The following is a 14,230-nucleotide window of genomic DNA, read 5'->3' on the forward strand; positions in this document are numbered from 1 at the left end:
CCAGAAGAAGTCAAAGAGCCTACATCAAAAGCCTCCAAGAAAACTATGAATTAGTTTCAGGCCATGGAAGAGCTCAAAAGGGATTTGGAAAAGCAAATTAGAGAAGTAGAGGAAAAATCCAAAATTTGGGGAGCATTTATTAGTTTTTAATTTTTTTTCATTTATATGTAAAGATGATTTTAACATTCTTTTTTATAAAATTTTGAGTTCCAAATTTTCTCCCTCCCTCTTTCCCTCTCCCCTCCCTAAGATGGTAGGCAATTTCATATAGGTTATATATGCATGGTCATATAAAACATATTTACATAATAGTCTTACTGTGAAAGGAGAAACATTTTGAGAAAAAAAAATGCAGTTTGCAAAAGGAAAAAAAAACACAAAAAATAAGGAAAATAGTTTATTTTCATCTGCATTCAGATTCCATCAGTTCTTTCTCTGAATGTGGATAGGATTTTTCAGCATGAGTCTTTTGGAATTGTCTTGGATCATTGCATTGCTAAGAAGTGCTAAGTCAATTATAGTTGATCATCACACCACGTTGCTGATGCTGGGTACAATGTTCTCCTGATTCTGCTCACTTCACTTTGTATCAATTCATGTAAGTCTTTCCAAGGTTTTTTTTTCTGAAATCCACCTGCTCATCATATCTTAGCACAATAGTGTACTGTTACATTAACATACCACCACTTGTTCAGCCATTTCCCAATTGATGGGCATCCTCATCCTCTGAAAGCAGAGCATTGTTAGGCAATAGGAAAGATACAATAATTATGTGACAGGTAAATTCTCACTCTTTTCAGTTTACAGTCTAATAGGGAGATACATTAGAAACACAGGTGACTTTAATATACAATATTCATAATAAGTACAATAGAGAACTGCAAAACTTATACACAGTTGGCAGATCTGTGAATTGTTCCAACCTTTTTGTAAAACTGCTTAGAACTATATAAGAACTATTTGTTTGTTTTAAATATTCATCACTTACAGGAACATCTAAAAAGATATGGTGATTTAGTGCAATGGAATATTATTGTTCAAAAATTAATGTAAAATATGAATAATTCATAGAAATTTGAATAGAATGATGCAATGATGTAAGTAGAACCAAGAGAATGATAAAAAACAATTACTACCAGAATGTCAAAGAAAACAATAAAACAAAATTCAGTGCTGCTTAATTATAATGACTGAACTTAGCCTGGGAGAAAACCAATGTGGAAATATACCTCTGCCCTTAAGACATTATTGATGTGGAATGCCCAGATGACATCAGGTACAACTAATGTGATATTTTATTTTGCTTAACTTTTTTTTCTTTTCACAGGAAAGGCTTATTGAGTAGAAGAGTTCAGAAGAATTATATTTGGAAATAACAATGATGTAGAAAATGCATTGATAAAATTTATTTTAATACAAAACATAAAAGAGAAAGCAATTCACATATTAAAGTTAAGTTCCAAAAATACAAATACATTATCTAAGATGCAACAAGGAATTCTATCACAGAATTACAGAATCTTGCAATTAGGTGACTGCAAAATTACAATCTGTTTCTTTCTAGGGCTAAAACCATGATCCTGGTTTCAGTATTTTTTTATTCCCAGTGAAAAGCTCTAATTAAAAAAAGTTTCTTTTGGAGCCTTTGGGAAACTACCCATAAAAACTCAAACATAACCAAACAAACAAATATAACAAACATACCCAAAACAAAAAACTACCTATATTGTATGAAAATTAATACCCCTTGAAGCAAAGAGACTCTAATCCCACACCTCAGCTATACTAAAGAGTTACAGGGATTCAAAGAGAATTAGATTATTAAGCCCTAGAGGTATAAGGATTATTACAGTTTTGTGTTTGGGTTCAGAAAATGTTTTCTACTTCTAGATTCACTTCCTTGTTTTTTTTTTCATAATCTAATTAAATCAAGCAATCAATAAGCAGCACTGAGCACCTACTATGAGCCAAGCACTGGAGGCACAAAGGCAAGGAGGGAGAGAGAAAAGAAGATGAAGAAGGAGAAGAAGGAAAAAGAGAAAGAAGAAGTAGGAGGAAGGAAGGAAGGAAGGAAGGAAGGAAGGAAGGAAGGAAGGAAGGAAGGAAATCTAGCCTCATAACTATCACGATGATTCTGGAAATGCAAAGTAATTCCACAAAGAGGTGGTAGAGCCATAACTTTGATTCTAAAATGTCTAAGCAATAGGCACATTAGGTGGGCTTCATGTGGCTAGATTATCACCCTCCACTCTACTCCACCTCACCCCCAGCATCCATTTTGAATTTCTTATTCTACAGGGTGGGGACACTTTAAGAAACTAATTATAAAACAATAAATCTATTATTGAATAAAAGTAACAGGAGAAGGGTGGTATGGATAATCATAAATTCATCTATATTTGACTTTGTAATACAATGTGTAATTGGGGAGGGAGAAAATTTACCTTTTTGGCTATATTTGGCTCCGATGAACATAAAACATGTTTGCATTTTTGGTCACACGTGGCCACTGCTTGGGAGGAAAAGGGAAGTGTGTTCAAAGAATGCTAAGACTCAGGAAGACACTGGCCTGAATTTTAAATTGCTGTGGATAACCCACAAAATAGATCATCCACATAAGGAGAGGAAATTTGCCTAAGCTAAGAAGAATGACTAGATGTGTTTTTGTTTTTGTTTTCTCAAAGCCGTTCTGGGCTTTTGAAGTTGGAGTCAATAAAACTCAATGCATTTATTCAACTTTAAAACACGGGTTCCTCGTGTTCCACTTTTGTTCTTAACACTGAGTATTGTTTTCCTACATTTTCTGAAACACTTAGGTCATAAATATCAAAGCACTAGCTGAGAAAATCCAGAGGGGAACATTCTTCAAGATAAAGAGAAATATTCAGAACAAAGACTACAACACTGAAAACAGAGAGAGATCCTATAATGGTTCTGAAATGAATAAAGCAAAGTCATACCTAACAGGAATATATTTCCAAGTATTCCTCTGGAGGACCATACATATAAAAGAAAGGGGTATTGTTCATTCAGCAAAAGAATTACTTGTTCCAAAAGAAAGGTCAGCAGAAAAGGACAAAGAGAATAGGTAGTCACATTAGCCATGTTTTGTGAGAACTGAGGCTGGATTTAAAGCTTTATGCAAACCTAGACCATGAGGAAGTAGAAAAATCCTTATAGCCAATCACTTGGAAAAAATAATTGTAAGAAATGAAATTCAATGCTGGTGGGATTGTAGAGAACCAGGTGCTGTATATTTACTTAGTGATGATAGGACTGTATACCAGCTGAAAATTTTGGAAAGCAATCTGTCAGTAAAAAAATAAAATTTACAAAAATAGACATAACTATTGACACAGTAATTCTGTTTAGAATATACATTGTTTAAAAAAACCCTCATCTATTTAAAGACATTTATAGCAGCATTACTTGTAATTAAAAAAAAACTGGAAACAACCTAGAGATTTAGCAATAGGAGGACTGTTAAATAAATTGTGATACTTTAATGTAATGTATTTTTTTAAGATTTGATCAATGATTTCATTAGTATAAGGACCTACCAGTGTAGAAACTCTCTCTATCAATACAACTCATAAACTTTTTTGCATTACTTCCAGAGTTGCTTAAGAGATTCCTATAATGCAATTAAAATCTATAATCAGGCAGAGCCAATATGGTGGCTAGAAAACAGAGACTCACTTAAGCTCTCCCCCAAATCCCTGCAAACACCTATAAAAATGGCTCTGAACAAATTCCAGACCTACAGAACCCATGAAATAACAGGGAGAAACAAGTCTCCAGTCCAAGATGCCCTGGATGGTCACTGGGAAGGGTCTATCACACTGTAATAGGAGTGGTGGGACATGCTGGGAGCAGTGGGATGCACCAGGAATGACCACATCAGGAGTCCAGAAGAACAGGCCTTATGGCCCTGAATCACTGAGCTGTGACAGTTTCCAGACTTCTCAACCCACAAACACCAAAGACCATGGAGCAGGTCAGTGGGAAAACTTCTAGGTCTGGGTGAGAGAAGTGCCTGGTCCAGCCCCAGCCCCAGGGGCAGCAGAGGTGGTATGGTGGAGGCAGCACCAGGAAGCTCCTGCAGCTACTTACAGAGCTCCAGAGGCAGCTGTTTCTGGCCCCAGGAGCACCTGGTGGAAGGAATCAAGCAGCAGAATAGAACAGAAGTGCAGGCATTGCTTTGCTGTAGCACAGGCAGGGTTCTCTTGCTTTGCCCTGCTTGGATTTGGATCACGGTCCTGGTTGGCAGTTCTTTGAGGAAGAGGAGCACTGGTGTGGCAGAGTTTGTGGTGACTGTGGAGAAGTGACTCTGAAAACAACAGCACAAGGCCCATAAGGCTTGAGACAAAGTGCTGTCCACTCTAAAAGCAGTCATACCCTGATAAAAAGCTCAAGGGTCAAGTAGTTGGGTGGGAACATGAGCAGGCAGTATAGAAGGAAGCAGACCATAGCATGTTTTTTTGGTGACAAAGAAAATCAAAACATTCAGCCAGAAGAAGTCAACAAAGTCAAAGGACCTACATCAAAAGCCTCTAAGAAAAATATGAATTGGTCTCAGGGCACCGGAAAGCTCAAAAAGGATTTGGAAAAGCAAGTAAGAGAAGTAGAGGAAAAATTGGGAAGAGAAATGAGATTGATGCAAGAAAATCATGAAAAACAAGTCAATGAAATGCTAAAGGAGACCCAAAAAATACTGAAGAAAATAACACCTTAAAAATGGACTAGTGCAAATAGCAAAAGACCTCCAAAAAGCCAATGAGGAGAAGAATGCCTTAAAAGGCAGTATTAGCCAAATGGAAAAGAAGGTCCAAAAGACCACAGAAGAAAATATCACTTTAAAAATTAGATTGTAGCAAGTGAAAGCTAGTGACTATGAGAAATCCAGAAATTATAAAACAGAACCAAAATAATGAAAAAATGGAAGACAATGTGAAATATCTCATTGGAAAAAACACTGACCTGGAAAATAGATCCGGGAGAGAGAATTTAAAAATTATTGGACTGCCTGAAAGCCATGATCAAAAAAGAGCCTAGAAAATAATCTTTCAAGAAATTATCAAGGAAAACTACCCTGATATTCTAGAACCAGAGGATAAAATAGAAATTGAAAGAATCCACTGAACACCTCTTGAAAAAGATCCCCAAAAGAAAACTCCTAGGAATATTGTAGCCAAATTCCAGAGTTCTCAGGTCAAAGAGAAAATATTGCAAGCAGACAGAAAGAAACAATTTGAGTATTGTGGAGACACAATCAGATTAACACAAGATCTAGCAGCTTCTACATTAAGGGATCAAAGGGCCTGGAATACATATTCCAGAGGTCAAAGGAGCTAGGATTAAAACCAAGAATCAACTACCCAGAAAAACTGAGTATAATACTCCAAGGCAAAATATGGGTTTTCAATGAAATAGAAGACTTTTAAGCTTCCTCAATGAAAAGAGCAGAGTTGAATAGAAGATTTGTCTTTCAAATACAAGAATCAAGAGAAGCATGAAAAGGTAAACAGGAAAGAGAAATCATAAGGGATTTACTAAAGTTAAAGTGTTTTGTTTAAATTCCTACATGGAAAGATGAAATTTGTAACTCGTGAGACCTTTCTCAATATTATGGTAGTTGAAGGGAATATATACATACAGAGGGCACAGGGTGAGTTGAATATAAAGGGATGATATCTAATAAATTCAAGGAGTGAGAGAGGAATACATTGGGAGGAGAAAGAGAGAGGTCAAATGGAGTAAATTACCTCACTTAAAATTGGCAAGAAAAAGTGGTTCTGTTGGAAGGGAAGAGGGGGCAGGTGAAAGGGAATGAATGAATTTTGCTCTCATCAGATTTGACTTAAGGAAAGAATAACATACACACTCAGTTGGGTGTCTTACCCCACAGAAAGTACTGGGGAAGAGGATAAGAGAGAAGGGATGATAGAAGGGAGGGCAGATTGGGGGAGGAGGTAATCAAAAGCAAACCCTTTTGAAAAGAGAAAGGGTCAAGGGAGAAAATTGAATAAAGGGGGACAGGATAAAATGGAGGGAAATATACTTAGTCTTTTACAACATGACTATTATGGAAATGTTTTGAGTAATGATACATGTGTGGCCTATGTTGAATTGCTTGCCTTCTGAAGGAGGAGGTGGGGAGGAAAGAGGGGAGAGAATTTGGAACTCAAAGTTCTAAAAACAAATGCTCAAAAAAGTTGTTTTTTACATGCAACTGGGAAATAAGACATGCAGGCAATAGGGTATAGAAGTCTGTCTTGCTCTACAAGAAAGTAAGGGGGAAGGGGATAAGGGGGGAGTTGAGTGACAGAAGGGAGGACACACTGAGGAAAGGGGCAATCAGAAAATATGCAATCTTGGAATGGGGGGAGGGTAGAAATGGGGAAAAATTTGTAACTCAAAATCTTGTGGAAATAAATGTTTAAAACTAAAAATATTAAATAATAAAAATACGAAAAAGAAAAAAATCCATAAGCAGAAAGACTATAAAGTATTGAATGGTTCCCTTCTGACTAGGTCCCTTTTAACACTGTCACCATTCTAGTGCAGGTCCTCACCACTTCATGCTTGGATTATTGCAATAGCCTGCTGGTGCCTCAAGTCTCTCCTCACTTCAATCCATCTTCCATTCAACTACCAAAGTGATTTTCCAACAGTCCAGTTCTTATCATGTCATACGCACCCCTACTCCACAAACTCCCATGTTTCCCTATTGCCTTCAGGATCAAATACAAAATACTCTTTTTGCATTTAAAGTCCTTCATAACCTAGATCCCTCCTACTTTTCCATCCTTCTTATACCTTACTGCCTGACAGGTAACTCTTTGATCCGGTGACACTGGCTTCCTGGCTGTTCCACAAACAAGACACTCCATCTATCAATTCTAGACATTTTCTCTGGCTGTCCCCCATGCCTGGCATGCTCTCCTTCATTTATTTTACCCATTGACCACCATGGTTTCCTTTAAGTTCTAACTAAAATCCCATCTCTAAATGGATGCTCTCCCCAGCCCCTCTTAATTGTGGTGCCTTCCCCCATTGATTATTTCCTATTTATCCAATATATAGTTTGCTTTATATATATATATATATATTTGTTTGCATGTTGTCTCCCTCGTTAAACTGTAATCTCTTTGTGGGCAGTGACTGTCTTTTGCCTTTTCTCATATCCCTAGGGCTTATCATAGTACCTGAAATATATTAGATGCATAATAAATGTTTATCAATTGATAAATTAATTGAATTTGGGTTCAAGAAAACCTGGGCTAAAGATGCAACTTTTCTACAACTCATGTGAACATGTGCAAGTTTGTTCCTCAGTTTCCACATCTGCAATATGGGAATAGCACTTGAAGTTAGTACCTTAAAAGGCTGTTAAGAAGATCAAGTGAGATAAAGTGCTTTGCAAACCTTAACATGCTATAGAAAAGGGGCCAGCCATTCCTATTTCCTGCCACACACAAAGCAGGCAAAAGTCAGCCTAGCTGAAGCAATTAGGTATTCTTAGGGAGAGATTGAAGCTGCCATGTACCAGGAAAATCATACCCATCTACTCCCACCACATCCACTTAAACCCAGATGAAGACCACTCAAGACACTGAACCCAAGAACCTGAGGGAGAGGTGGACTCATAGATTCTCATAGTTTTTTAAGCTATCATCCAGAAAATGAACACATGTGCAGACATGGCCTGGCAACCGTTTCTGCAGGTATTGTAGTTCCCACCATTTCAGCAACCAAAGCCACTGATGACCGGAAAAGAAATTACTAACCCAAGTCATTGGCATTGTGAAATGTGTCAATATCTTACGTGGCTATGGTTTTATCAGAGGAAATAGCATCTAAAAGATATTACTATATGCTTTGCCACTGCAGCCTAAGGACCATGGAGTCTTTCTGCTGAAACCTCCTTGATGTATTGCCTGTTTCTAGTAGAGTGTGATTTGAATTTCTTGATAGTAGGGAATTTCTTCCTTTTCCATTTACGTATCCAGCATTTGGCAAAGTACTTTGCAAATCATAAGTACTTAATAATTTCTTTTTCATTCATTCATGCTCACTAGTTATTATGAAAAATTGGAAAATGAAAACATAGATACAGTAGAACAGAATGCATATTAATTATAATTATAGAAGAGAAAAGTAAATGTGATTGAATGGTCCAGGTAAGATTCCAGATGAAAATTTAAAGGCAATAACTAAAAAGTTGGTAGGTATTGAAATTCACTTATTTACATGTAAATAGATCCAAATAAAGTTTTATTGGATTTATTGTTATTCAATTTTATTTAGAATAAATCAATTTTTAAAAAGTAATAATGAGCAAAGTACTTACCATGTGCTTCTTCTCATAAGCCAGGGAGTTTTTATTAAGGGAGTAATAAAAATAGTTCCAGAATTTTTAGCTTTTAAAAGACCATAAGAAACTCAATTAGATTCATTCTTCAACAAACCATTCCAATAAATTTTATTATGATGAAATTTTCTTTTAAAAATATTTCCTGAGCAGTTACAGCAGTATTAATATATAACAAAAATATTTGGAAAGTTCTGTGAACCTTATGATATAATATTTTGATATATACTTTAAAAAAGCAACATATGAAACAAATTTCTTGAACATCATTTTATGATTAAATGTCCTTATTAAATAAGAAACTTGATTCTCTAGAAAATTAATCAACCGTAAAACATTTTTCCCAAATTACAAGTTATTGCAAAGTTGTTCCTGTGACTTTTTTGTTTGAAACAATAATACAAAGGTATAAGAGAAGAAGAATATTCACAGTTGAACTGAACAAAACACTAAAAATTGAGATGTCCCTCAATTTCTATGAGCCCTTTGTCCCCAATATTCTGCAGAGGAAAACATGCTTCTCTGTTGCCTTGGTCACACTTGGTTTCTTAGCCCTTCTAACTTCTAACAATGACCAGGATCATTTAAGATGAAGGGTAGGAGGACTATTAAAAGACCAGCAGAGGTAGGGATTCCAAATGCAGCAGTAAATGCACACTTAGGGTAGACACATAATAAGAATCCACATGAAACATACAACTCATAAATCAGCAATAACTCATACAGCAGTAAGCAACATCACCCGGAGAGGTGGAAAGGGAGGGAAGCATTTATGGAAGCATGCCACCAAGAAGATCTTAGTGTTACCTAAAGGGGGTCTTTACTCAAAATCATTCTCTAATAAAGAATTCTACTGTAACAAATTGCTATATAGTGGAATAGAGCACGAATGGGATTTAGATTTTTAAATCAAATACTTTACTCAAACATGTGAAATCTGGATGTCTATTGTTCCTTTTCATTGTTACTCTTATTCACCTAGAATATACTCATGTCAGACAAGACCATAGTCTAGTTTTCATTCGGATAAAAATCAGATTCATTTCCCTGGATATATGTTCCTTGCAGGTGTGCCTTCCAGGTAGCTCATTCCAGAAAAGAGAAGGGAAAACTGTTTTCTTCCTTTCAATGATAAGCTCAAGGGAATTAGAGGAAAATGAAACATTAGTAATCATTGAACCCATAGAGGAGAAAACTGAGGCCTAAAGAGGGGAATTACTTCTTGAAGGTCACATAAGTACTAATGAACCAAGGTGGGATTTGAACTTATGACCTCCAACTCCAGCACCTGTGCTTATTCCATTAAAACTTTCCCTAGAGTCTCCCCCAAAGACCCAACACATCATGTCTTATTCCTGGCTATTTCTATTTTCTGTCACAATTTTATTTGAAAGTGATAATAACCATACTCCACTGATGCTTGACATAAAGGAAAGGTTAAGTGGAAATGTTCCTCTAAGCCAAATATCCCTTTACCTCACTGGGGTATCTTCTGAAACTAGACACTAATATGTCCTGTAATTACAGAATAGTGACTTTCTGAAATGATTTCTTTCCATAGATTTAGTGACAGTGTTGGAACCCCACAGTTTAAATTGTCACAGTTTTCTAGTGGTTAAAAAAATCTAATAAATTGAGATTGATTTTAATAAATTTTTGTATTGTATGGATAAAAACTTGAATGAACATATTCTTTTACACGATTCCTTGGAAAGGTGAAAAGCAGTTAAGCACATGATATTAACATGAGAAAATTATACTAACATCATTATTATCAGAACAGGGATTCTTTTACGCAAAATATTACTTTCAGAATGAGATCTATCTGCCTGCTGGATCAGCACATATGGAGCTTAGCTTATTCAAAGGTTGTCCGTTTTGATGTTTCTAAGTGTTCAATAAACTTCCAACAATGGCATTACAAACATTAAGTAAGATTAGCCATCCTAGAGTAATAAGGAAGTCAACACATAATTACAGAGACTAGAGCTCCTTAGAAATGGACCCTGTGGATTTTAGCAAGTTCAGAGAAACATTTGGAAGGGTATGTTGGCCTTGGCTACACCATAGCAAGTGTAGAGCAAGGCTATCATTGTGTTATCCTCCTGCTTGAAAACCCTAAACAGGATCCCATTACCCACCAGATAAAGCCTAAGTTCCTTAGCCCTCTGAAGCCCCTCCATGATCTTATCCAAACCTTTCCCATTCTGTTTCCTGATACTTCTATATACAAACCCCACATTTCAAGTGAAATTCTCTATAATCATTTGCATCTATTTGTAGCTACCTCTTCCTCTTTAGTCACATCATTCCCTATGCCTAGAATGCCTTCTAAAATGTCTTGCCATACGACCTCTCATAACACATCCTTCAATGCCCAGCTCAGATATATCTTCCTTAATGAAGCCTTCCTTGACTAATGTATCTCACATAATTAAAAAGAAATATTTTCTAAGGCTGGCTATAGGCAATGAATAAATTAATATTTACTGAATATCCGATATATGCAAGTAAATTAATTCCCTAAACCTGTGAAGACTTTGAGGGGAGACAAAAAATATGATACAGATCACCCCCCTCAGAAATCACCCTTAGTACAAGTGAATTTAACCAGGTGTCAGAATTTCTACTTATGCCTGTGAAAACTCAAACACTTAAATATTCAAGCAAACTGGAGGCCTTACTAACTTTCTCTTGACAGTGTGAAAGTAACAGAGTAACATTTTGGATGTCCCTGTGTCATTACTCATTCTTGCCATGTGACCATTTTTCTTATTTTCCAATCATACAATTCCTCGGTGATAACTTTTACTGCTATTCTTCTTAGTTCCTGCTTAGTCATATGCTTCATTTAACTTACACCCACCATATCTCCCCTTTCTTCTCTTCTTGACCTCAAGCTGCTTGCCATTAAATCAGAGAGATAAAGCGTGAGTACACATGGAAAGCCATGATTTGTGATTTCATCAGTGTGAATCAACATATTTTGCAATTCCTTGAAATATTAGTAAATAACTTTTTCAACAATAGTCACTCAAAAAATGCTTTACCTAGTGGCAAGTCTCCAGATGATGAGCTTCTCTGGGTTTAGGACTTTTTCTACAGCAGATATGTAAAGTATGAGCCTCATGCTCACAGCCTTTTTGGTTTGTAGGAGTTAGAAAGGCCTTTTTACACTGGCATAGACTTTGAATATCTAAGATCACCCACTAAGATAGAGTATCTGTAGTGGAGGAAATAGCCTGTTACTAACAGGTCTAGGAGTGAAGTAACATGGTGTCAGTAAGGTGAATTTTAGTGTAAGTAAAGTGGATTTTAGTGTGTGTAAGGTGGATTTTTGTTATTATTTCCTAGAGTTCAATTTCCCAGGATCCATGGCCATAACAATCTCTGTTTCCCTGGCTCATGGTTCAAAACATCTCCACTGTGCTTATACAACATTATATAATGATAAATAACATAAATATGTATGCTGAAATTGTAAATATTTACTATGACTGCACAGTGAGATAAGGGAATGAGGTGATGTAAACTTGTAAGGCTGTTGCTGGCAATATGCCTTCTTTGTCTGATGCCCTTTAAAGCAGTTGGGCACTAGTTGGTGAGTTGGGGACCCTTAATGGCTGAATGCTCAAGCTAGGATGCTGTATATGCCTTGATCGAACCTCATCAAAGCTTGGGAGGAAGGAATCTATTTTTTCCTCAACTGGACCCCATTGAGGCTTGAGAGAATTTAGGTGCCTCTCTCAACTGACTCCATTGAGACATAAGGGTAGTTATCCCCCTCTTCTCACCCACTCCTGTGAGAAGGGTGATTAGGAGGGAATGCTGTATTAGGGAAGACTAGATGAGAATAAAATAAGATTAAAAACCCCTTTGAAGCTGTCTCTCCTGTCTGATCAGATCAAAAATGAACCTGTTAGAGGCTAGAGTCTGAAACCTCCCAGGCTTCCTGTGTATTATCTGTGAAATACATGGCCAGGGTCAAACACTTCCAAAACCCTCACCTAGTGTCGGGAAAGGAAAAAGCACTTCATTTATCTTTGCATTGCCTTCAGTGTGAATGGGCCCTGGTTAGAACAGGCTATATTTTGTGACATCCACAATGTGGGGAATGGCAAAGTGTTTTTGCTTTTAATCTGACTTTCTCCATCTCCAAACCAAGAATTTTGTTAGATGACAGAATCACAAAGTAAAAGGGAAAAGTGTAGTAACAGAATCATTATCATTTTCCTCGCCATATACAAATGAATATAATCACCCACACACAAATGCTTGTGAAGATGGGCTTAAGTCCTTTTCTGCTCCTCCCCTGCCACCCAAAAAAGCCATGACAAAGGCCAAGAATGATTTAGGCTTTAGCAGAGTCATAACTAGCAATTACCACACATGGGACAAATACCACATAGCATTCCCTAGAGTCATTGGCACAAAAGATATCTTCAAATAAAACTTCAAAAAGTAAATTTAGTTGACATAAAAAAGGCAAGATATCAAGGGGACAGACTCTGGACGTTGGGGTACAAAGTCTTATGCAGGAAGAAATCACGTAAGATAGACCCATTGAGGTGGGGATATAGATGAGACACCATGAGGTTTCCAACATGAAAGCCAGGAGGAGCAGGGGCAGGGGCAGTTCATGGGGGATAATACCGATGGTGATAGAAGCATGCTATCTGGTAGTTCCCTATTTTAACTCATCATTTTTGGTAATAGTCTATCATTAGAGCTGTACTTGAAGCCTTTTCATTTTTGAGGACATGCTGGAGCTCAGATTCCACTGCAATATTCTTTACACCATAATCTCCTTGAGAATTGGGATTTCTTTTGCTGTTCTTTGTATGCATAGCACTTTAGCATAGTGGACACATAGTAGGTACTTAATAAATGTTTATTGACTGACTGACACAAATTCAAGGTCAACTCCACCTCATGGTGAAGTATTAAAGAAGAGATTTCATGGTGTGTATAACATTGCAAGCAAAGCTGAAACCATCATGACCTGACTTCCAATGTGGACTTCTTGATGGCTGTGATTCCTCTCTCCAGGGGAAAGTTTTCATTCATATTCCCCATCCCCTCCCAGAGTCATCTATTCAATCAGTCCAGTCCTTTGCTGTCCCAGGCTGCCACCTTTCATCCTTCAAGGGCTCATAGTTACTATATTCTTCTCCCAGGATGTCCTATCATATCTTTCACTCAGGCTCAGGGTGAAGAATACAGAACTCCCATCAAATGCTCTATAAAACTACCTGGCCTTGGGACTTGATGAGATGTGGTACCAGGGAACATTACAAGATCACTTTGGGGAGGAGAATGCAAAATACCTATGCCTCCATAGTAAACTCATTACTAGCCCTCCCCAAGTCACTTCTATCTCCCTTGTCTATCCACTTTTTCTACTATGCCCTCTCATAACTTTCCTTCACTGCAATACATTGGAAAGAAGGAATCAAGTAAGGAAACAAGCATTTATTAAGTCTCTAAGACATTCCAGACACTGTGGTAAGTGCTGTACAAATATTACTGTATCTGACACAACACTGAGAGCTAGGTATCATTATCCCTGTTTGAGTTAAGAGAACTGAGACAGAGTTTAAGTGATTTTGCCTTAAGTGACACAGCTAGTAAGTGCCTGAATCTGAACTCAGGTCTTCCTGAATCCAGGCCCATTACTCTATCCACTGCACTATCATCTACTCCTTTATAAGAGAAGAGGTTGTTTGTAATAACTTAGGTCACTCCCTCACTCCTTAGCTCAAATGAATTTGCTCCAGGTGGTGGAATTACTAATTATAATTCTGACTACTCAAATACTCAAATGTCAAGGATTGAGGAATTTCCCCTAGCTATCCT

The sequence above is a fragment of the Trichosurus vulpecula genome, chromosome 3 (assembly GCF_011100635.1).
Source record: "Trichosurus vulpecula isolate mTriVul1 chromosome 3, mTriVul1.pri, whole genome shotgun sequence".
Lineage (NCBI taxonomy): Eukaryota > Metazoa > Chordata > Mammalia > Diprotodontia > Phalangeridae > Trichosurus > Trichosurus vulpecula.